The sequence below is a fragment of the Lepisosteus oculatus genome, chromosome 13 (genome assembly GCF_040954835.1).
Source record: "Lepisosteus oculatus isolate fLepOcu1 chromosome 13, fLepOcu1.hap2, whole genome shotgun sequence".
NCBI lineage: Eukaryota > Metazoa > Chordata > Actinopteri > Semionotiformes > Lepisosteidae > Lepisosteus > Lepisosteus oculatus.
The window spans coordinates 33,660,437-33,684,428 of record NC_090708.1 but is presented as its reverse complement, the minus strand read 5'-3'; the positions used below and the strand labels follow the sequence as shown (position 1 = coordinate 33,684,428).

The following is a 23,992-nucleotide window of genomic DNA, read 5'->3' as shown; positions in this document are numbered from 1 at the left end:
GCTTTGTAATGTTTATGGAGGAGTTATAACTGTGTTCTTTAGCCCATTCAAGTAAAACATTACCACCAAATAAAATGTAAGAATAGTCTAACTGTAAGCATTTAATTTTTTCATTGCTCTCTGCAAGTAATTTGAAGTAAATTAGGCTCTTGTACAAAAACATCAGAAAAGAACATTAAGTGGGACAACAATGAGTTCTAATTAATAATTTACTAAAGAAACATGAATACAATTGTTGCCTTGCAGTCCTGGGTCCCTGGATTCAATTCAAAATCTAGGGTGCTATCTGTTTCCTCCGGGCACTCAGGTTTCCTCCCATAGTCCAAAAACATACAACGTGTTTGTGTATGCTCTGTGATGGAGAGGTGTCCCATCCAAGGGGTACCCAGCCCTGTGCTTGTTGCTTGCCAGGACAGGCTTTGGCTCCCCTGCAATTCAGAAATAGATAAAGCGGTTAGAAAATAGATTAATGGAACAGATATACCTTTCAGCAATAATGCAAGGGAGGATGTAGTGACTGTTTATAATTTGGGTGAGAGGAAACGATGCTTGCTATTTATCAATCTTTAATTAACTTTGATTGGAATTAAAAAAAATGATCACAGCATCACAGTGTAAATTCTACATGTGCAATCAATCTGAAGATGTTATAATAACTAATCTACCACATTGTCCACTCTAATTTATTTGACTTATTTCCAGGTGTTCCTCGTTATGAATATCATTTGTTCTTCTCAACATACCCATAAAGCTTTCCCATATACAGTACAGTATATGGGAAAACTGTTAGCTTAAAACAAGCTGGTTAAACTTTCAGTAGATCACCATATAGCTGTGTTTTTGCATAAGGCATTAAAACAGTTATTGAAAAAGTAGAATAATGTAAAAACAATAAGACTACAAAGCTGTTTATATACTTATAAGGAATGGTAGATCCCATATTTTCCAATAGTATTTACCAACAGATGGTATATTGCTTCCTCTAAAGCAGGGGTCCGAGCTCTAAACTAGCACTCTTTATGTCTACCAGAACTCCACAGAGACATAAGGCTATCATGGCTTCATCCCTTCCTCTTTTGTTTTCTCATCCAGGTAAGTGTTTGTGCTATCTGTCTCTTTTTCGTGATAATGTATGTATCCAACTGGAAGATTACTTCCTTCCCTTTAATGGATTGATCCACCCTCCCGTCTTTCTTTGAAAATAAATCTACAGCAGGTCTTTTCGAGTGCAAATTTTTTAATATATTGATGAGGGTTTGGTCTCATTCCACATCCACGTTGTATGTTACAGTACACAGAGTTACAAATCAGGCAACAAATATAATTTTGGAAATAATTGTGTAAACAAAGAAAAAAGTGGGTGTATATTGCAAACAATACCAGTTAATAGCTTAATAATCGTATTTTTGCAACTTCTGATACAATTAAGTACTTTGCTGTGGAAATAAAAGTCATGCGATTAAATAAGAGAACAGAATAGAGAAAAGATCATACGATGAGGAACATATCAGGACTTGAATGAGATCATGCAGGAGAAGAACAGCTGAGTTTGAGCTTACCATAATTAATGAAAAAAGGAAAATTGGGTAAATGGACATGGTGGGGAATGTTCATAATGTGTGGGGAGCTGTATAAATGTAGGCTGGAGAAGGATTAAACTTTTCTCAGGAGGCAAGTATTTTTAGGTAAAAAGAGGCAAGTGATATGAAGCAGTACTGAGGCAAAGCACAATAATGTTGTGTCCAGCAGTACAATAAAAGCATATTAATGGACTGAAAAGTGGTTGGAATTATCTATATTCAGGACCTTAATGTCATTGTGAACCACTGAGACTTTGTTTTTTTCTTGTACTGTATATCTATCTCAGATCAATATTGGGATTTGAAAGATCAATGGGTGTATAAACTCTCTAAGGAACTGGTATTTGAGTATCTTAACCAGAATTCCTTAAATATGACCTTTTTCATACAGACCACCAGGTTGATTGGAAACGGGATTGAAAATGGAATGAATTCTTTAGTAATAAGACAAATCTGAGTGCTGCAGTTGTGTTTCTCTTTCTGAACTGTAGAATCAACCTTCTTTGATGAAGTAATAATCTTGCTTGGATTATTTTTACTGTTCTAATCATCACCTGCAGTTGCTTGTAATCTCCCTCACTGAACTTTTAAACTATAGTTTGGTTTAAATCCATGGTGTGTATTTTGGTATTTCAATTCAGTCATAATGATCTTGTATACAGCAGGTTAGACTACTGCAATGCCGTACTATCAGGGTGCACCCACCACTCTTTCAACACCTTACACCGACTTTAGAATGCAGTAGCTAGAATTGTTACTAGTTGCAGAAAGTACGACCATATAACCCCTATACTTAGCTCTCTTTATTGGCTTCCTGTCAGGTACAGGATGGACTTCAAAATCCTTCTACTTACTTACAAGGCTCTCAGAGGTCAGGCACCTGTCTATCTAATGGAATGTATTAATGTATACCATCCAAGTCGCCTGCTTAGTTCACAGAATGCAGGTCTTCTTCATATTCCACGCATTAATTAAAAAAAAAACAGTTGGCAGTAAAGCCTTTAGTTACATGGCCCCTAGTTTATGGAATAGTCTCCCACCTCATATTCGGTATGCTGAATCAATCTCAGTTTTCAAATCCAGACTGAAGACCTATTACTTCAGCCTAGCCTACTCATACCTTACATTATAGCCTGCTGCAACCATGGCTGCTGGTGCTGCTGTACTTGCCATTGTGTCCCACCAGGTAGATACATCTGTTCTGACAAAACTATCCTATTCTCTTCCCCACATGTCAGGATGGTGCCCTTGGGTGGGCACCATCTGAGTTTGATGGTGCATCACTGCCATGGATCCAAAAGGGATATTGTGGATATAGCTATCGTTTAGGAGGGTTTTGCTGGTCTACAAAGATCTGCATGGAGTACTGACATACAGAAGATATAATGGATGGATTAATACCCTCATTCATTTATTTTATTTTTTTAATTATATAATGTTAGCATGCCCAAAGGGGTTGGACAGCCATTTGACCTTGGATCCTTAGAGGTTTTTGGTTCCTCTACTCCGTTGTCTTCTGGTCTTTTCTGTTCTGTATTCATAAAATGTATGTTTACTTGCATTATTAAGCACCCTGGGGCAAATTGAATTGAATAAAGAACTGCATTTGGGAAACATGGGGAGTTAAGAAGATTTACTTATAGTGGTGTGAAAAAGTGTTTGCTCCTTCCTGATTTCTTATTTTTTTGCATGTTTGTCACACTGAAATGTTTCAGATCATCAAACAAATTGAAATATTAGACAACGATAACACGATTAAACACAAAATGCAGTTTTTAAATGAAGGTTTTATTATTAAGGGAAAAAAAATCCAAACCTACATGGCCCTGTGTGAAAAAGTGATTGCCCCCCCCCCCCCCTTAAAACAGAAATCAACTGTGGTTTATCACATCTTTGGAAAGCTGAGTTCAATTTCTCTAGCCACACCCAGGCCTGATTACTGCCACACCTGTTCTCAATCAAGAAATCACTTAAATAGCACCTGCCTGACAAAGTGAAGTAGACCAAAAGATCTTCAAAAGCAAGACATCATGCTGCGATCCAAAGAAATTCAGGAACAAATGAGAAACAGAGTAATTGAGATTTATCAGTCTGGAAAAGGTTATAAAGCCATTTCTAAAGCTTTGGGACTCCAGTGAACCACAGTGAGAGCCATTATCCACAAATGGCGAAAACATGGAACAGTGGTGAACCTTCCCAGGAGTGGCCGGCCGACCAAAATTACCCCAAGAGCGCAGTGACGACTCATCCAAGAGGTCACAATAAACCCCACAACAACATCCAAAGAACTGCAGGCTTCACTTGCCTCAGTTAAGGCAGTGTTCATGACTCCACCATAAGAAAGAAACTGGGCAAAAATGGCCTGCATGGCTAAGTTCCAAGACGAAAACCACTGTTGAGCAAAAAGAACATAAAGGCTCATCTCAGTTTTGCCAGAAAACATCTTGATGATCCCCAAGACTTTTGGGAAAATACTCTGTGGACTGACGAAACAAAAGTTGAACTTTTTGGAAGGTGTGTGTCCCATTACATCTGGCGTAAAAGTAACACAGCATTTCAGAAAAGGAACATCATACCAACAGTAAAATATGGTGGTGGTACTGTGATGGTCTGGGGCTGTTTTGCTGCTTCAGGACCTGGAAGACTTGCTGTGGTAAATGGAACCATGAATTCTGCTGTCTACCAAAAAATCCTGAAGGAGAATGTCTGGCCATCTGTTCGTGACCTCAAGCTGAAGCGCACTTGGGTTCTGCAGCAGGACAATGATCCAAAACACACCAGCAAGTCCACCTCTGAATGGCTTAAGAAAAACAAAATGAAGACTTTGGATTGGCCTAGTCAAAGTCCTGACCTGAAACCGATTGAGATGTTGTGGCATGACCTTAAAAAAGTGGTTAAGGCTCAAAAACCCTCCAATGTGGCTTAATTACAACAATTCTGCAAAGATGAGTGGGCCAAAATTCCTCCACAGTGCTGAAAAAGACTCATTGCCAGTTATCGCAAACGCTTGATTGCAGTTGTTGCTGCTAAGGGTGGCCCAACCAGTTATTTGGTTTAGGGGGCAATCACTTTTTCACACAGGGCCATGTAGGTTTGGATTTTTTTTCCCTTAATAATAAAAACCTTCATTTAAAAACTGCATTTTGTGTTTACCTGTGTTATCTTTGTCTAATATTTCAATTTGTTTGATGATCTGAAACATTTCAGTGTGACAAACATGCAAAAAAATAAGAAATCAGGAAGGGGGCAAACACTTTTTCACACCACTGTAACTTACAGCAGTGGTGGGAAAACAGTTATATACTGTATATACTCCTTCAATTAATCAAAAATATACTCAAAATGTTACTGATACATAAGACCATAGAAGAGCTAGAGATATATATCCTTGAGTATCAGTGTGCCATGGAAGGCAGAAAGATGTTCTGATGGACAGCCTTAAGTTAATGGGGTTGGGGAATCTGTGAGACAAAACATGCAAGTGTTGCTGGTGAAGACATGTTTTAAAATATTATGGAAATTAATACACTTACTCTTTAAGGCTTGGGCAACAAAGTCCAAGTGTAAGATGGTTCAATACCAGAAGCTTGCAGGTGTTGAGTTATTACCTCTGACAATGACAATGAATTGTGTATGGTGGTTGCTGTGGAGTCTTGTTGTTATAGTTGAGTCTACCTCAACTGCCTGAGGTGAATGCCATTGAGCTGGTCAGCCGTTACACTAGGGCTGTTGGATTGGATACAGTGACACAGCCAGGATTTTACATTTGAGGTGGTAGTGGGGTGTTTTTTTTAAATGATATTATTTGTCTTTAAAATGCTACTAAAAGGTACTACTATTCTTATCTGCATCATTATTTATTTATAATTTAAATAACAGAACAAATGGTCATATCAAAATAGTCATTTATTAGCATCCAATAATATTAAATGAGACTAAAACATGATGTGTACAACCTTCCAAATTAAGCATCTTAATATCACTGTACATTTATCAATTTCTAATACTAAACTTTACATTGTACATTGCCACTGTTTGTTACCATCGTTAAATGGTTCGGTATAGGATTACGACATCACTTATCAGAGAGCTCTCTTTAGCAATATTCATTAATATTTACAATATAAGCTATAGGCAATCTTAAATCTTAAATATTTCCACCCTGTAAAATGTTTGCATTCAAGTGAGTCTTACATTAGGCTTTTGACAGAATAGTAGCAAGGTATATTATTTTACTTAGAATTAAGTGTTATTAAAGATTTCTAATAATATTGGAGTCGCCTTGACCAAGCAACTTGGTGCCTCTCTGTTTAAGTGCTTATGAATGTGGCTAAAGAGACCTCTCTGATAAGTGACATCGTAATCCAATGCTGAACCATTTAACGATTTACTGTATTGTGCAGATGGGGTTTATCAAGTCTGTAGTCTGTTTCTTCCTAAGACCAGAGGTTAAAGATCACTGTTCATCATCCCAAGCATAATGCACCAATAAGGGAACTACAAGATGGGTACCAGATCTATACTTTAACAAGCAGCGTTGTTGTTCAAGTGAATAACCTTACGAGGAGTTGGGGAGCAGAGTTAGGAGAGATTTCTGATTAATCCAAAACGTTATGCAGAGATGTAGTCGAGGGTGAATTCCGGGTTTAATACGAAAGGTTATCCAAACAGAGAAAGGCAGACAAATCCAAAGTGCTTGACGAGATTGAAGTCAAAAGGTAAGATCTGGGTTCGAGTATCCAAAAAGGCAAGAAGAAGTAAGTAATGCGTGGCAAAGAGTTCTGAAGAATCTAACAATACCGAGCAGTGTTCAGTGAAATAGAGAAGGCTTAAGTAAGTCTGGAAGTAGAGGGTGTGTTAAGAAGTGAGGTGCTCAGATTGGATGAAGGGATAGATCGGCAGTGTTTGCGGAGATTGCCTCCAGCTGGTGCTTAATTGGGACGAGACCGTTTGTGAGGAGGATTCCGATTAGCGGCGGATGTGACATATATCTGACAACATTCCAACCAATCACCGACTTGTGATCTTGTATCTTAAAAGCTAACACACAACTCATTTTTGTTGGTTAACTCACTGGCTTCTCTTCTCTCTCCATCTAAACTGGCCATCTAACTTTTCCACCCACGTAAGCAGTTTGAGTCAGGGCTTAACGTTTCTCCAGGCCAAGAGAGTGAGTCAGTAAAGTAGAGAATTCTGCCTTATTCTTTCTGCAACTGAACAAATGTTGTGTTCACAAATCCACTCTTATTTTCACTGATATTTTCAACAGAATAAGACAGTTGGACTCTTTTATGTCAACATACTGAATATCCGAGCATTTTCAGTATCAAGCAATTCATATGCAGCATAGCCTGGACAAACTGAGTTCCCCCTGTCTGTATAACTTGCAGCCAGACCCATAAAGAAAACTGCACAAAGGCTTTTTGAATACCAAATTTCAGCTATGCTAACTTCTGGCAGAGAGCTAGCTATTTTTTAGCTATTCTTCTCTTTCTGCACCCAGGACACTTCCAGAAAAGACCAAGCAGCTGTCGATTCAAATCAGCTCTATCTTCAAGAAGCTACCAATCCAATCAGCTCTATCTTCTCAGGATGAGGTTTAATATCATCAAGGATGTTCGGCCAACACATGTTTGAGTATAAAACTTTATTCAAATTCTAATTTTTGAAACGTGAACTCTTATTCCAAACAAGTTTAGTTTACAATATGAAATGCATATTTACTTGTATCCGAGAATAAATGACTAATAAAACCTGTGAGGTAGACCATAAGAAGTTATTAACTCCAATCTTTAAAATCTCTGAGTAAATGATTAGCTTTTCATGTCATTTTACAGATAGTCTATAACATTTCTCATGCATATATATGGTGTTATTTCGATAAATTGTGTATTGTATACTTAGAATCTTTGTGTGAGACCGTCAATTATTATGTTTGATTCCTAAAAGTCATCAAGTACTCTAATAATTTACTGTTACAATTTCTGATTCTTTCAGTAAATTGAAACACCTAAATCACTACAGTCAAAACTACCTTAGATTTCCTTTGGATTTGGGTCTGCCTTTATTGGGTTGTTTTATGCTTTATGGTGACAATTTCTGGAAAGTTAATTGTGGTTTGTGTGTTTCAAAAGGGTGCTTGAGGTGAGGATAATTCTGACAGGGTTGTTTTTTTTTCTTAGTGTTGCAGAGAGCCTGTGAAGATAGAGTTGATGCTAACAATGTTGCACTTTTGGTTACATAACAAGCAGATGTAGACCAGTTAACTAACTGCCAAAAGATCTTTGAAGAATTATCTTCAGTGAAAATAAACTAGGAGAAGAGCAGTGCTTTGCTTATAGGGGACTGGAAGGGTGGATAACAGTAGAGCAGTGGTGGACTCCTGTACCTGGGAGTTTACCTTGATGACAGCATTGTTCAGAAGCAGGGATATTGATAAAAGAAAAGGTCAAACCTTGGTGGAGCAGGTAGCTTCTTCTGGCCTATGGCATAGATTAATATGCCTAGATTTCTTACTGATTTTCTTCAAGCATATCCAATTCATGTTGTTTGATTTCTTCTAGAGTGCTACTGAGTCACAGTGCACTTTACTTACCTCAGGGTGAAAGAAGCTGGGGTTCATGGCTAACAACTGGACTTTAATCTTTCAGCTTTCAGTCTTTCAGTCTCTATGGACTGACTATTAAATACTACTGTCTGAAAAGTTTGCCCACATTGTGTTAAAACATAATGATTTTAACATTGAAAAGAAGCTCTTTAGTTTTGGTCACATTTATTTCTGATGTACTGAACTGGGATGAGTTTCCTGAAAGCATCGTAGTGCTAAGAACATTGTAAACTTGATCTAACGATAAGATCTATCGTTCATTTACGAGTGTTTCCCAAAATCCATCGTAATCTATGTGCTCCCTGACCCTCTCGTTAATCACTAAGTGCTTCTTAAACTGTACCTCTTGCACCAACCTTAGTAACAGAGATCGCTAGACAGAGCACATTAAATTCACATCATTTTTATATTAAGGATTTTGATATTTTGTTGTACTATGTAAGAGGAAATTTGGAAATATTTACTTCATTACCACTGGCAGTTAATTTTTTTTTGTTCTGTTTATGTTTTCTTTCTTTTATCTGTATTTTCTCCTCTACTTGTAGTTGTATGGGAGCAGTGAAGGCACATGCCTAGAGAACCCCAATCCATAATTTGATTATAGGTCCTGTATTTGTTGAGTGACACATGGCAAGCTTAGTAGTTACTTTTTCCAGATGTCATGTTAATAAGACCATTTAAAATGGAGTTCCAATACACCCAATAACTATAAATAACAACAGTATTTTCTCATGAAATATTGTGATTCTTAACAATCTTAACAAAAATCTTGCTTTAAATCAAAGACGTTGTGCAGGACGCATACACTGTCAACGCTGTAAATTATGGTTTTGTTTTAAAGCATGTCAGTCATTTATTTTCTTTTCTCTTAGAAGCAATTTCTCTTAGTCCCATTTTGTGCCTATCTATACACTTTAACTTAATTGGTTGTTAAATTATGATGTCATATTTACTTCATATTCCTTTTCACAACTTTATTTCATCCCACTAAAGGACCAAAACTGACACCATATAATGAAAGTATTGTCAAACGATTGTTTTTCATTTTTGCTGAGTGACTTCAGGGGTGGGGTTTACAAGGAAGTACTTTATACTCGCTCGTAAAATGATTAAGAAAGGCTTTGGGAAACACACGTAAAAGTAGCACATACATTATGTATGTACATCGTAAAGTTGCTCATTAGTCTTTAAGATTCATCTTTTTCGGGGAAACTCACCCGTTTGTTAAAGGTACTAATATATTAGATCACTATCAAAGATGTGTTGTGTGTTCATCTATGAATTATTACAATTCTTATTAATTTTTACTTCTTAATTGTTTCTTTTTGATAGAATTGGAATTGGTTTTCTGATGTTTTTATTGTATTTTCCTTTGATATACTGTAATCTGGAGCAGCATGGTGGTTAAGCATTGTTGCCTTGCAGCACTGAGCCTTGGATTGAGTTCTGGACCTGGGGTTCTATCGGTGTGGATTTTATGTGTTCTGCCCATTTTTCCAAGGTGCTCCACTTTCCTCCCACAGTCCACAGACATAATAGACAGACATAATAGGTTAATTGGCTTCTAGGAAAACTGTACCTCATGTGAGTGTGTTCGTGTCTGTGTTTGTGCCTGTAGATGTCCCAACAAGAGTGTACCCTGTCTACTGTGATTTGCCTGCTGGGATAGGTGACTGAATTAGATGAAGTGGTTAGAAAATTGATGAGTATGAGAGGTTTTTGAACACTTCTTGTTTAGCAAATGTTTTTTTTAATCCAATCAGTCTGTGTATACTCCATTGATATTCTGAGGCTTTCCTTTTTCCTGAAGCAGGGACACAATAGAAATTGTACAACACAAAAATATCTTAGATTGGTAGTTTGTCCCAGTATTAATTTAATGAAAAGCAAGAAAAATAATTTTTGCTCTCAATTGCAAACATTATTTTAACAACAAAGTGTCAAAACATTATTAATGCAGTATGTGCAAAGCTTTGCAGTGAAATATTATGTACAGGTCTCTGCTGCCTGACAGTCCTGGCATCAGATTTGCTGTGTGTACTTTTGTTTAATATGTGTCTTCTATGCCTTTCCTTTGGTCAAAGGCTCACAATTTAAACTTTGAAATCAGCCATAAAAATGGGTTTAAAACTTTTAAAAATAATTAAATTAATCGACTTTTCTTATTTCATGTAATTTTTCACTTGAAATAGTTTTTTTTTCCTTTCTCCAGGTTTTCACCATTTAGAGGAAATGTACAGTATGTGTGTGCCTTTAAAGAAATATGTCAGTATTTGCTCAAACTAGTCATCTAGTAACACAAACGGAAAAAAAACAACAAAAATTCAAAGATTTAATTTTCCTGAAAAATTATCCTATTCTGTATACACCCATCTGTTTCACCATTAGGTTTAGATTTTTTCTTATTATGAGGTCATTTGCTGTCTGGGATAATAAGTCCTCAAAGGGTTAAGAATTACAAGGTATTACATTTCAGCATTAATTAACTCCCTCTCACACACCCTACCTCATTTAGTCATACTTAATGAGCTCAGGCTTTTTAGATTTCATGATCTACAACTGCCTTTTACTAGAAAATATCACTATTGTAATATTATTAGAATTTTCATAATCTCTTTAATTAAACAAAACACTCGGCAGTATAAAAACAATAGATTCTGCTGATTGTTTTTCTCCTTACCCCTCACACGTTAAATAGACTCTCCAAATAATTATGAATGTAATCACTGTGAATATGTATGAATTAAAATTATTTTCTTCTTTGAAATTGAAACAGCATTCCTTGTTATCGTCTAACAATTTGGCCATTGATCACAAAATCTCCTTTCGTGGAAGTAATCAGTTGTTTAAAGACAGTTGAATATTCATGAGTATCTGGGGACTTCTTTTCAGATGAACATACATGAAAACTAAAGTCTCCAAACAAACCACAGATGTACACCCCTCTCAAAAAGCATGATGTACTTTGTTAACAAAAGATAATATCTTTAAAGACCTCACAAAATTCCTCACAGTTGGTGATACCCAAGAAGAAACAAAGAACTGTTGTAACACTCAGGAAGTAAATGGGTGTGGATACTGAAAATACCATAATATGCCATTAATATAACAAAATATTTTGATCAATTTATCAAGCACCGTTTTTTACTTTTTTATTTGTACAAGTATTGCATAAATATTCCCATGTCCAGTCTCTGAAAAAAAATATTGGATTTATATAGGAACAAATAAAGGTTTATTCAATGTTGAAAAGAGAAGAAAAGAAACAATGTTTTGGCTGACACCCCAAGAAGGTGGTTTATGGGAAATAAAATTGCACAATCAAGACTGTATGTTTTATGTGTTATGTTCAGTAGAGTAGGATACACTTGAGTTCTATGAAAATTAGGTTGTGATTTCAACATATATCACTTTTTGTCTCTGGGTTATAATTTGTCGGCTTAAGTGTGTTTTGTGTCTCTACCTAACACTAACAATTAAAGAAAATACCACTATTTGAAGCTGTCAAAGACAATCATTACATAGTCATTGACTAAAAGGTTGCAATTGAAAAAAATTGTATCTTTACTTTCAGTCCTTTGAAAGATCCTGAACAGACATGTGTTTAACATGGACATTGTTTTACCAGTGGATGTGTCACCTGCCTGCATCTTACATGTTTGGTTGTCTCTCCCAAAATAGCAGTGAAATCAGCAAAACAGGCAATTCTTTATAGAATGTAATTATGAACTGTTCTTTTGGTACAGACACAGTGCAGTATTCTGTTCTGTGTTCTCTTCACATTACTGCTTTATAAATATTTAAATGTTTCCATGCTGAGTTCTGCATTGTAAGTTACAGTATTTCTTTCATTGGTTTCTTTTTATCAATCAAAAGTATCATGTATTCAATGGTCAACATTTCCAGGGTAGAAAGAAGTCAGAAACAACATCAAGTCATCATGCTTTGTTTACCATCTGATGTCTCAAAGTAGTATTCTGCTAATCCTTAGTCCTTCATTAAGGCTACTGGAAACACTATTTTATATATACAAAATGTGTTATATAAATGCAGAATGAATGTAAATAGTTATTATTCCAATCTTTCAAATAATGTTATCTAAGGTAATTCAATATTTAACACTTTTGTAGCAACAATTAGTAGTTGAGCACATTTGGTTGGTAGGCAATGTCTCTTTTAGCTATTTGATGACCACCACTGTGGAGTAATTGAGTGAATGGGGATGGGGGTGGAGTATGGGGGAGGTGGTTGAATGGCAAGTTGCTGTCCAGAAGCTAGGACAGTGTATATTCAGGAGCTTAAAAAATATATTCAGAGAGGTAACAGACCAGTGTGTCTGTGAGAGACACAGAGAGGGTGTGAGAGAAAGGGATGCATTTTTTGCAAATGTTTTGCAAAGCTGCTTACAAAGAAGGATAATCCTATGAAGTAAGAGACCTTTGGATATTCATGACATAGATCTAAGGCCTAATAAAAGACTATGTGGTAAGGATGGGATTTAGCTTCAAAGTGAGTGTGGGGGTATATCAAATGGGTATTAATCACAAGGCAGCATATTATGGACTTGTCAAGTGAAAGACTTTGATAGAACGTGTCCACAAAAGTAAAGTGCATTGACCATTCTTGAGTTTGATACTCTTATCCCACCCAAGAGAAGATCAGTAATGTTTGTCTGAAGCTGAAGAGTAATCTTTTCACATATAAACATTTAGAATAAAGGCTTAGTGTTTATACCTTAAAATATAGATCATCTATGGACATATTTAGTCTACATCAATATGACTTATCATAAGAAAATTGTGCATGATTACACATAATAATAGAAAAACACACAGCATTAGACTTTGGACCTTTGTAATTTCTTTAACCAAGGTAAAAATAAAACATTTACAGTATAATTTATTAGTATAAGTATAAGATTACTATTACAAAAATGCAAAAAAATATAATCTTCAAAGTAACACAAAGGAAAAGGGACTAATTTTGAAATTTGAACATTCACTAGCAAAACATATCCCACCTTGCTCCATAGAAACAAATTAAGAAATATTACCCAGGGTGAATGCTTATTATTTTTATGAGAAAAATATATTTTTTTTTTCTCAAACTGCTTTTTTTCTCAACAGTTAACCAAGTGAGGAAAACCATTCTTTACAAAGTTAAATCAGCTCCCACTTTATGATTTTAAATAGGCTAAAAAACAGTTTATGTGAAGTATGGGGGAAATAATAGATTTTTTCTCCACTACATCACGATAAAAATATACATCCATAAGCACTATTTTTAATTTTGCTGTAAGAAGTCCAAAAATAAACATAAAAGTAACGTAATTTGACCTACTGCAAAATCCTTTTACATTGTGGGTCTGAGTCCAATCCAAAGATTAACCAAACTTGGGTCCCAGACCACGTATTCTACTAACAGATGTTAAGCCCACCCGTCTGCCTGCAACACTACCTCATCATACCTTTCCATTTACTTCTAAATGCAATTAGCTATTTCTGTGTCCAGCACTCTCTCCCGCTCTGTTAGCTTAAGACACTCAAAACATAACAGCTTTGATTTTTCCATATGCCTGACACCATGGCAAGAGGTCTCTGATGAATTGTGATTAAATTTTTTTGACAGCAGAATACATATTTAGGAGCTATCAAATTGCAAAGGTGGATCAGATGGGGATGCCCCATATGGTCTGCCAGTGTTACCACTCCTGTCTGTCACTCCTCGTCTTTATGCCAATAAACATCACTGAAAACATCTCATTGGTGACCCACAATAAAGAAGCCTACTTCAACCAGTACTTGTTCCTAGTTTCCTAAATGTATACCCTTCTGTTTTGATTAACCAGTCTGTTCCATTGTGGATATTTTGGCAATTTAATATTGTGACACAACAACTCTTAAAAAATCAATACTATAATTTTTTATATTTTGGTATATTTCTGAACAATGTGGGGTAAAATATAAGCTAAAAACTGTAAATGTACCTTACGCAGTTTAGTTTTTAAAAGCATTCTCAAACTATACAATTGAGCAACACTGCAAAAGTCAATAACTGCTGAATCCAAGTTTCACTTCAAAGTCAAGATATCAATAGCTACATTGTTTTCCTCAAGTAGCCTTTGAGATCTGATTAAGATTGTTACTTTGATTATTAGAGAGAGATTTATGGGGAAATAAGCTATTGTGCATTCACAGATAAAAAAACTGAACATTATTACATAAAGCAGTATACTGTTCATATACTGTAACAGTAGTTCATACATAGAAGTATGCTGTGTTTTTAAATACAAATTCAATAAGAAGGTAATATTTATTTTAGTGTGATTTTTTTTCTAATGACTGCAGTTAATTAGGGTTATAACATTTACTTTACTTGGGATTCACTACTGTCATCTTTGTTTCAATTTAGCATCCAAAATAAAAAAAAAAAACTTCTTAAAGGATTTTTTCATTTGTTGGTCCATGTGGCTTCTTGTCTATTAGACATCATCTTTCATTTCATGGCAATGTTTTATTATGTTTTCAAGACTACAGATTGGTTAATTGAACCCCAGATTAGTCAACAAGAAGATCTCTTCATTGTTTGAGCCAAACTAAAGCGATACAATTTAGCTTTAGTAACCTTAAAATATAATTCTAAATAATAATTATTTCTTGTATTTATGTCTTGTTTTCATTTTAAGGGATCCAAAAGCTTTGCAGACACACCTTGTCCATTACTAAAGTGCAGCACTCATCTCTACGTTTCTGGCAGACATTATTCTACAGAAACCCCATAGCACAACATATCCAGTAGAGAAGTGAAAAATTGAATTAAGAGAGAAGTTCATGGATGCCAGAAGATTAAAAATTGAAAGAGGCATTAATCCAGCGCACAGACGATCAGATTTCTTCTCTTTTATATAATGTCATGGGATCTTTAACAACCAAGTAGTCAGGACCTTGGTTCAATATCTCAAAACACAGCATCACTTTCATTATTGGGGAATTGGCTTAGAAATTCTTGTCCATATTTGGGACAAAAGTATTTGGGACAAATGTCTGTCAGGTGCTTCAGATTGTTAAAATGTTCTATGTTGCAATATAAAGAGCTGTGAATGTATAGCTTTGGTTCCAGCCTTTGGAATTTACTTTTTGGGTCTGTCTCTTGACTTAGAAGACATAATCCAAGATGAAGACTAAAGTGTTACTCAACAAATTGAGAAGATGAGAGTGGAAAATATTCTAATTAGAACTACTGCAGAGAAATTGGGCATTGCACAAAATGGAATGTCTTGAAAAAGTAATAAAGCACTGGCGGAGAAGACTAGGTCTTTTAAGGGAAACAACAGCAATTGCTTACAGATAAAATATTAAAACTGTGAAGAAAAACCTAAAATAACAGCCAACGAAATTGCAGACAATATCCACAGGACAAGCATCTCAATTCACTGAATGCAGAAGACTCCAATGGGAGATTTACAAGGGCTATACTGCAAGATGCAAACCTCTCATTACCACTAAAAACAGAAAGAGCAGATTAACATTTATAAAGAAGTACAAAGGTTAGCCACAGCAGTTCTGAAATAAAGTTTTATGGATAGATGAGACAAAGACGAACTTTTATCTACTGTACGTAACAGAAAGGCAAAGTGTGGAGAAAGAAATGAACTGCAAATGATCCAAGGCAAGTTACCTCATCTGTGAAACATGGTGAAGTGTCATGGTTTGGGATTAATTGCCTCTAGAACTGGCTCACTGGTCATTATTGATAATGTAGCTGATGATAGCAGAAGCAGAATTAATTCTAAAGTGCACAGAAACATAAAATTTTTCCACACTGAGGTTGACTTGCTTAAAACAATGTTTTTCTATATTCCATCCATACATCTTCTAACAGCTTCTTAAAATTCATGGTTGCGGGGGAGCCACAGCAAGCAGTGGGTGTAAGGCAGGGTATCCTGGATAGGATGCTAGTCCACCACCGGACAGATACAAAAACACAAACACACACACACGCTCACACATAGAGACAATTTTCTCAGAAGCCAATTAAACGATCTGTATGTTTTTGGACTGTGGAGTGAAATAGGAGCCCCTGGCATAAACCCATGTGAACACAGGAAGAACATACAAACTCCATGCATGTAACACCCTGTCTGGAATTAAATCCAGGGCCTAAGCAATGCTAGCCACTGCTCTACTGTCACCCTTTAGTTCTGTAGCCTATTATAATAATCTGGATTGGCAGGATGTATCACAGTCCCCCAGGAGGATATAATAGTTCTTTAAGTGGAGAAATTAAGATTTCTCATTTTAGAATTTGTTGGCATGAGCATAAAATAAATGTCATGCTTTTTTCCGAGGGTCTGGAAAGAAATTATATGGAATATTAAAATGTGTAATGTAGCTTTGTCAAAATCTCCACATGGTCTCTTACCTAGTTATGAAGATCTTTGTGAGTATTTGGACCAAACTATCTATTCAGGTTGTGGAAGATAAAACAAAAAGACTTAGGTAGCCCCAGAGAAAGAGGAGTATACTGTTGTGCAGTTAAAAATCCTTGTAAATCAACACAGCAATCAATAGGTTGCATTTGACACCAAACAAATGTTCTTTCTATCAGCTCAGAAGGAGATAAGTAACAAAGCTGAGCTTTCAGCCCCTGGGCCAAATGAATTTGCCTAATAAAGCTAAAAAGGGATGAGCAGCTCAAAGGAAACAGGAAAGAAATAATTAAGATGCTTGGTCTTGAACAGACATAAGCACAAGATATTATTTCTTCTCTGAGGGTATCAGAGAGAAGAGTGGAAGGAATGTGTGACTACAAATGAAAAATAGCCAACTCTAAAACAAGACAGATTAAATGCTACGTCACAAAGTTTAAAAAAAGCAACAAACCACCTACAGGTGAGGATTTCTTATATTGCCAAGGGTTCTAATTTATATTACTTTTTTATCTTTACTTACAGCTGCTGCTTCAATGGTACTGAGGAGCTTTAATTTTACATATAGAATATCCTGTTTATTTGATGGGATCTTCCTAGGATGTTAACTTAATTTCACACTAAAAAGCAAAATGAAAGAGAATAGGCATGTTTTGGTTGTGTTCCTTGGGTATATGAAAAGACTCCAAGGCTTTCTCAAAAAAGGCCTTCTTATTTTATTTTACTTAGTAGTGTGTGGAATTATTCTCTATATGCTACTCTTGTGATGACTCAGCTCCTCATCATAACCTTTCCAAGGGATTGTACTTTTTTGGCAGTGCCTGACAGGGACTAGGTGGTTCAAAGTTAATTTGTTTACATTATTATTGACAGAGTGTCTGTAAGCATAGTCTGGTGACCCATTTAATGCCTTAACTGTGCCATTTGAAATGTTGGCAAGCAGTGTAAAAAAGATGTACATCTCATTAATGTTGTGGCTCTGGACCATGTTGACTGACACTAGACAAGCTCCAAATATAATAATAAAAACATAATTGAGAAAAAGATTAAAATATATTTTTTGACTGAATTGACGTGAGGGGCAAGAGTCACTGTCTTATTGCATTAATGTGACAAAGAAAATGATCCACAGACATTTATGCACTCATAGTTTTATGCATACAGTGAAGTGACACATACACTTATACTCAGGCCCTGAAGAGACTGTCAAGTCTGGCAAAGTGAAGTCAAGTTTGGCACAGTGAAGATTGATGAGTAGGCGAGGGCCACTTCCTTCTCTTTCACTGCCATTCTTGTGTTTGTCTTGAAGTTTTCTGGTGTAATTTATCTTCACTTGTTGAAGATGTCTTGACAAACTCCTGAGAATTATTTTCAGCTCCTTTGCTGAATGACATGGGGCTGGGAGCACAAGCTCTAGGTAGCTCCCCATTTCTCATTCAACATCAATGTCATCTAGAGCTGAAACCCCCATGGAAGAGTCACCCTACTCCATTGTATTCCTTCCCAGTGTGTGAGCACCACCCTAGCTGGTAGATTCTGTGTGAATTAAAAGCCCTGCCAATCTCTTTAAAATACTGCCAAGACACCTTTCTTTTTTTGAAGCTCTCATCTGATTCCACTCTTTCTGGGAAACCATTAATCATTTTTTGATTTCCTCACCTTTTTTGCCCTGCACCGCCCCTTTGAGTAAACTCCATACAAAAGAATCAGACCAAATGCACATTTTAAAAGGACTCAGACGTGTGTCCCTATTTTGTTTTTGAACATTCTTTGGAGCTGATCCTATAAGCAGAGGTAGATCCATCACTGTCACACTAGAGATGGGCACAGTAGACAGTGAAAGTGATGGGCCTTGGTTAATTGAGGCACTTGTTTGTAACTAAGACAAGAACATGTCAGCTCCTCTGAAAAGGGTTATACAGACCCATTAGGAAATTGAAAATGTTGATGCAGAGAAATAACTAAGACTTTACTGCTTATGGTGGCTGGGAGCTAACGAATGACCAAAGCATTTGAAATTTAGATTTAAATGCAAACTCTACCAGAAAAAGCAAAATCACAACATACTCTGAAGAGGCTGCTTTTCATTTTTAATCAAATGTATAATTCTTCTCTTAGGTGCTCTGGCTATGCAGAATACAATTACATGGACAGATGGTGTAATCTTTTTAAAACAGCTGCAAAATCATATGTTTTCTTGTCCTTCTGCATGTGACCTTACTATTCATCTTTACTTTTACTTGTTCAGGATTATTTTGTTAAATGGAGTATGGAATATTTTCTGTCAATACCTTAATACAAAGGGCATTTCATGAGATTGTTTGAAATTAAATTTGAAATTTGAATATGAGGCCATATTAAAATTAATACCGTAGTACTGAAATTAATTTTAAAAATTACCAAGTTTGCAGAAATTACACTTTTAGTAGATTTCTTCTGTGGAACTTTCCTAAAAATTCTATTACCTACTTAAGCAGCCTTAATTGTCACCACTGAATACTAATTCAATGTATTTTACTTTTGAAAATGTCATACATTCTAGAGACAGCTACAGTAAGTTTGTGTGTTGGACACATATTGTTATCATGTTTAGTGGCTCTAGATTTGATCATATCATTGACACAGATTACTCAAAGTTGGTTTTAGAAAGTGCTAGTGTACATTACTACATTACTGTGCTGGTTGCATAACATATAAAAACAATAAAAAATGTTAAAATATCAGAAGCTGTCTAAAAACATCATTTTTTTTAGTACAATGGAAATGTGCCTTCTTATTTTTGGAATCAAATTCTACTTTATTTTTTTATTTTTTAATGTTAAAGTCTGTTTTTTAAAAAGAGCTCCTGACTCTGTTTACAGCAGGAGCATTTACTGTAGTACTATATGTCTTTTTGGTATCATGCTAGTTATCATTGCTGCCTAAAAGCCCTAGAATATGATAGTTCTTTCATGTGGAGGTTGCATGTTCTCTTGTGCCTGTATAGTTTTTATATAGGTTCTCCAGTTTCCTCCATTAGTCCAAATACAGTATATACAATTCAGCATAAACATTGTATACAAATTGTGTGCGTGGTATGTGTGCCTTCTGATAGACATGCATCCCATCCATAGTGTAGTCCGGCCTTGTGCCTTGTATTTGCAGGGTTAACCACAAGCTTAGTGAAAGTTGGATGGCAGGCAGTGCCACATACATAGATGTGTTATTTTTGTATTCCACTTTGCAATTTTTGCATTTGCTCCCATGAATCTGGTGAAATTAAATGAACAGAATTATACAAATATTGTGGAAAATAATGCAGAAAAACTACTACTAAGAAGAAGGAAATAACAACAACATTTTACTGATAGTGCCTTGTTTGTTATTTTTCTTTAAGTACATTTACAGTATTAAACTAAGAGCTCCAGTACAATGTACCCTATAGTTGTGTAAAGTTCCAGTCTCTAATTATGGAAATAAGCATGACAAGCACACTGTCTGCCATAACTGGAACCATACTGAGCTTCAGCATTTCAGAAAGCTGAAAGACAGAGACCGATCTTTTACAAAAGCTGCTTCTCTCAAGAAACTGTCACACTTGGCTACAGGGGGTTACAATAGCAGAACTTTACGAATTGGTTCCACCTTATTAACAGCTTGTAATCTTCTCATATGTTTGCAGGAGCCATGTCAGGATCTTGTTGATAGATTTCAGAGTTAGGGACAGCAAGGAAGGATTATTCTTTTTCCCTTTGACCTGACCCTTGCAGTAAAGATTGCTTGCCATTTTATTGTTAATGTGCACCTGTTTCTTCTGGAGGAAAGGAATATAGACATTTACATCTGCTATTTTCTCATTATTTTTGATGCATTATTTTGAACTCTTCAGACAATGCTATCTTTTTACCATTGGTCATGGGCAAGCCATTTGCTAGTTATGCATTTTAAATTGACATAAATGTATTTTGAACTACATACATATATAACAGACAAGTGTACACAGGATGCTATGAAATAAAAAGCTAAAATTGACATATGAGATATAATTGGATTGCCATCTGCAATGGCTTCATGATACCTTATCCCTTCCTGTTAAAATTTAAAAAGGAACTTTTGCAAGGAAATAGGCAACGGTTTATTTAAATCTAAAACAAAAGTGGATTTCACATTTTAATTACTAGTGCGTTCTTAGGGTTTCTTTGTGGTAATTTGTAATTCGCTACATTTTAATAAACAGACCTCTCATCCGCTTCATGGGACTGTTACTCGGCAGCGGAGCACTTTTAGCAACAGACTGCTCCAGCTAAGGTGTTCAAGGGAACGTTTCCAGAGGTCTTTTCTCCCGGCGGCTGTCAGGGTGTATAACGCTGCTCTAGGCTAGGACTGTTAGCCCTTCATTTGCTCATCTATGGACAGCATGTTGCTCCATTATACTTTTTGGACAATCAATTTGTATAAACCTATGCACATTTTGCACATATTCTATTGTTTTTTTACAGTGACTATGATCATCATATTTTGCACAAACCTATGTATTTATTTTTATTATTTACTTTATTTTATTTTTGTAGAATTTTTCGTCTATTCTGATTCTGTTTTTGCTTGTCTTGGGCTGGACTCCTGTAACACATCAATTTCCCTTCGGGATCAATAAAGTCTTATATATCTATCCATCAATCTAATGCTTCAGTAAATGCCCTGCTGCATAAATGTGGCTCAAGGAAGTCACGGTAAATGTGATTTGTTTTCTCAATTTACTGACATAGTGAATTAAAATAATATAAATCATACGTTTTACTCATTGCCCAGCAATTAAATCCATATACACTTATTCCCACAAACACAAAAAAAAACTGAGGGTTTCTTTAGGCACCATTGTCTTAAACATTGCTCAGTAAATATGGTAAAAAAAATCTTCTTTTCCTAAGTCATTACTTAAAGTCTACTGAATTCCAAAATGTCTGTTTTCAAAACTCACCCATCCAGCTAATCATTCTAACCACTTTATCTAATACAGGGTTATGGCTATGCTGGAGCCCATGCAAGTAAGCTGTACTAAAACTCAAAATCTGAAATTGTTCAAATTCAAAAATCAAAATCTCAAATTACAGGCACTGATTTAGATACAATTGAATTTTGCTTTGTTTTTATAATTCCTACTTCAAAACAAAATTATTTATGAATTACTATTATGAATTATTATGTATTACTGTAACTCCCAAAATTGTGAATCCTGTCTATGAATTAACATATAAGCTAAATTAGGAACTATGAAATGGATTCTATCTATTTAAAAATCTACCTGGATGGAGAAATAAAATGTCAGTGAAACTGGCAGGAAAATAATATTTATACTGTATTGGGAAAACACAAAAATCCGATTAAATAAAAATTATGCTTGATTTTAAAATTTTGTACAGAATTATAGTAAGTTAGACCACAAATAGAACCATCTGCATGTACACAGAAAGAGTGAAATAAAAAAAATACGAGACAGAAAATCCACACTCCTTTAAGCTTTGCAGGTTTATTAAACCTAGGCACTTTTGACAAAAGAGCAACTACTCCACTAAATGTCTTGGTTAAGCCTCCACTGTCTCTCTCAGATCTGTTTTCAAGATCCACAAAGACTCTTTTAATCTTTTAATAAATGGAGACAATGTTTCCAAACTCATAAAGAAGGCTGGAAACATGCCTTTTCTGTAAACCTTGAACTTATTTGTGATGCTTTGCCTGACATCCTCTTTCCACAAGCTATATTGAACTTTGACTTTATTCACTTAATAGATCTGGCCTGCCCTTTAAAAAAAAACTCCCCCCCCTTCACTCCTGATCTCTTTCTTCCTCTGTTTTGGTGCAGGTGTCTTTAGCCTGCCACAGAGAGATTAAAAAAACAGTGCTACTATGGTTTCTTTCTAACTTGACCAATGGACTCTCTAATTCATCACTCAGGCCCCTTTCAGAAGGGGACAGGAGCTGGAAGTTTAGCCACAGATCCTGGGTTAGTAGCTGCCTGTTTTCTCCAGCTGCCAGCCTGCCAGGCTCCTTTTATCCCTTGCCCTTCCTGTCTATCTCCATTTGGCCTATTCAGGATCTGCAAAATACCAGCCGGATGACACTGACTTCTGGCAGGGAAGTGGCTCCAGAAAGACTTTTGTTTCACTCACCCCCTTTCTAAAGGTTTCTTCTCCTGCTTCTCAATAAACACTTTGCTTTCTGTCCCCCAAGCTTTCTTCTTTTCATGGGTGTAGAGAAAAGTCTGGAAAAAAACAATACTGTAAGACTCACTTCATGTTTTTTACCCAAAACATCAAAATCCTTTATTTCACCCTCTTCCTCAGTGAAACCTTTTAAATTTCACCTACTTTTGATCCTGCTTCTTTGTTTAATTCAAAATAATTATTCCCCCTTGACTCATAAGTAGGCAATGTTGTCTCTCCTGTTTGGAACAATCTGTCATTCATTTAGTGTATAGTTTTGATTACCTCTTCTTTGGGCTCTTTAATTAGATTAGATATTCATACTGTAATTGCTACAGTCTTAAAACATTTTATACCTGTTGACAACCAACCATCACTTCCTGAAAACAAGGTTTTCACTTGCCCTCAAAAGTGCCAATGATTTTGCACCAGTTCGTTGATACCCGATACCTCTGAAAATGGATAAAGAGAGACATAAAAACAAAACACAAAGTGGTCTGAAGCAATACTACAAGTTACATGTGGTTTTATTTATTTTCTACTCATAAAACCTTATGTGTTCTGAGTTTGTTTTATTAATGACGATAATGAAGACATGCATGTATTAATGTACTAATGTAATGTTAATGTACTAATGAAGACATGCAAAAGTGCATTAGGCAACCAGAACTAGAGAATTAATTATTTTTCTTTTAATTTGTACATCAGCAAAATGAAAACAAATTGTCTCTTCACTGATTCATCAGAGCTTACTATAACTTCAATCACACATTTTTTTCAGTTATAGGGTACAGGGATTATTATGTACAGTATCAGCATTACAGTACTATGTAATTATAACTATGTACAGTATCAGCATTCAGTAATTACAAAATAGAATATATCATAATATTGAGAATAAATCTGCAGTGTTTGTAATGCACAGATATGCTGTAGTGTGTCATATTGTCATAGATATAAACAGGCAAAATGACAGTTTGTGGTAGTTAACTTTGACATTACACATACAAAAAGCAGAATTAGAAGTCTGTTTAGATGATTATGTCTTTCAGCATTGTGAAATGTGCCGAATTAATCAATACTAAAACAGCTTGGTGTTAAAATAAAAAAAAACACAATTAAAGCACGTACTGTCATATCTATCTAGATATTATTTCTATTTTTTCATCTTAAATATATCTTAGATTTTTTATGTTTT

General features: G+C 35.6%; 1 long non-coding RNA gene across 1 annotated transcript; it reads right to left on the bottom strand.

Annotated features, from left to right (window-relative positions):
* Positions 1 to 200: 200 nt before the first annotated feature.
* LOC138242156 (uncharacterized) lies at positions 201 to 23,235 on the bottom strand. Its single transcript, XR_011191405.1, has 3 exons — positions 23,151 to 23,235; positions 22,762 to 22,853; positions 201 to 428 (listed from the first exon to the last, which is right to left on the bottom strand). It is a non-coding gene; the product is annotated as an uncharacterized lncRNA (long non-coding RNA).
* Positions 23,236 to 23,992: the final 757 nt, after the last annotated feature.